A 2500-nucleotide genomic window follows, 5' to 3' on the forward strand; every position below is an offset into this window, starting at 1 on the left:
ACCTCTCTGGTCACTGGTGTCTTTCCGTCGCTTTGGAAACATGGTATAGTAACACCAATCTTCAAGTCGGGGGATATAGACGATGTGAATAATTATCGCCCTATTATTATACTCCCTATATTATCTAAAGTTCTTAAAAAAATGTAGCAAATCAATTAACAAGTTTCCTGGAGGCCAATAACTTATTATCTAAAAAGCAACATGGTTTCAGAAATAAGTTATCTACTGAAACAGCTTTACAAATTACTGATGAGATTTATAATAACATAGGTAATAATCAGGTAAATTTGCTCAGGTTATGCGACCCTTCTAATGTTTTTGATAGTGTCAGCCATGAAATTCTCCTTAACAAATTAGTAATTCATAAAACTGATACCTTTTGGTTTAAAATTTATTTAGATGCAAGGACCCAATCGGTAAAAATCAATGATTGTATGTCATCAATACAACAAGTACCTTTTGGTGTTCCGCAAGGATCCATTTTAGGTCCGATCCTATTTACAATTTTCATAAATGATTTATCAACAATAGCCCATAATTGCCTTCTAATGCAGTACGCCGATGATTCACAGTTTCTTCATAGTTACTCAGTAAACAACTTGAATACATTAATAAGAAATACTCAACATACCTTTACACAAGCAAAATTATATTTTAACACTAATGGCCTTAAACTAAACTCACATAAAACTCAATGTATATTCATAGGTAGCCGGCAGAACATAGCTAAAATTCCCAATGACATGGCCATAGAATTTGAAGGCTGCTCTATCAAGCCGAACACTTCAGTGAATAATCTGGGAATACACTTAGACAGATCCATGGCATTTGAACAACACGTTGACAAGATACACAGGAAAGTAGTGGGCACCTTACTATATCTAGATCACATAAAAAATCAAATCACTACTGAAACTAGAATTATGGTTGTGCAAACTCTACTTCTAAGCATTATTAACTGCTGTTCAAATATTTGGGGTTCGACTAACAAAACCCAAATGCAAAAAGTATAAAAATTACAAAACTTTGCTGCAAGAGTTGCATTAGGTAATATCAGTAAACTTGATCACATCAGCCCGCATATCCAAAAATTAAAATGATTAAAAGTCCAACCTAAATGCAGTTATGACACATATGTATTCATCTACAAGATCATTCATGGGGATTATCCGCAGTGGGTAATGCCCTTACAAACTGTAGGGACCATATCAGGTGTCGTAACACGCAAAGTAAATTCTCTTTATATTAAGAGATCGAGTACTGATACACGACAAATGGAAATACGTGGACCCAAGTTATGGAATATGTTACCAGATAATATAAGTCATTAATAGCTTTTGTAATTTTAAAACGAATTAAACAAACACCTATTAAATAATCAGTTGTAAGTATGAATGTATTTACGTAAAGAATAACCATTGTAATTAATGAAATAAAGTGTTTTGTCTTTGACTTTGACTCTCTCTCTCTCTCTCTCTCTCTCTCTCTCTCTCTCTCTCTCTCTCTCTCTCTCTCTCTCTCTCTCTCTCTCTCTCTCTCTCTCTCTTCTTAGATTTGATATCGTTATTTTAGTTGTTGATTTATTTATAGTTATTATTATCCCTATTTTTAACATTAGCATCATGTAGAAAATATTATTTGTCAATTCAGTGCTGTTATCATAATTGTTATAATTATTATTATCATCATTATCATTACCGTTATCATTATTATAATTATCATTATCATTATTATTATTATCATTATTAATAATATTATTATCATTATCTTTATTATCATCATCATCATCCCCATCATCGTCGTCGTCATTGTCGTCATTATTAATATCATTATTATGATTCATTTTGTTGTTACTATCATCATTTATTTATTATTATCATTATTTTTACCAGTTTTACCATAATAATTAATAAGAATACTAATAGCTATTTTTATTATTATTATCATTATTATTACTACTATTATTTTTTATTATTATTGTTATTATTATCATTGTTGTTATTATCATTATTACTAATGATATAATAATGATAATATTGATAGTTTAAAAAATCATGATAATAATGATATTACCAATAGTGATGGTAGTGATAATAATAATAATAGTGGTAGTAGTAGCAATAACAATAATGATATCATCATTATTTTCCACTTTTTTATTTTTATCAAAATTATTAGCATTGATATTATTATTATCACCATTAATATTATCATCATCAGTATCATCATTGTTGTTTGCATTAGTGTTGCTGACCCCCCCCCCCCTCCTCCCCTTTGAACGGAGAATGACAGCTGGCAGCGGCGTCCGCGCTCGAGGCAGGGCAACCCAGCCTCCCTCTTGCTACAGCGTGCAACATTGCCCCCGCCCGCCATCCCACCAGCATCTCGTCTCCGGAAATGCGATTCAGCCCATCGCTGTGCTTGGCAACAGCGCTCGGGGCTTCCGTTGCCTCCCGCTCGCGGAACACCTGCGCCCGCGGCGCGTGGGGGTCTTCGCACA

General features: G+C 33.3%; 1 protein-coding gene across 1 annotated transcript in view; it reads left to right on the forward strand.

Annotated features, from left to right (window-relative positions):
• The window catches only part of LOC138864791 (insulin-like peptide receptor), a 29850-nt gene that overhangs the window by 18769 nt on the left and 8581 nt on the right, over window positions 1–2500 (forward strand). The gene's annotated exons all lie outside the window — the stretch shown is intronic.

Source organism: Penaeus vannamei, chromosome 18, assembly GCF_042767895.1.
Source record: "Penaeus vannamei isolate JL-2024 chromosome 18, ASM4276789v1, whole genome shotgun sequence".
NCBI lineage: Eukaryota > Metazoa > Arthropoda > Malacostraca > Decapoda > Penaeidae > Penaeus > Penaeus vannamei.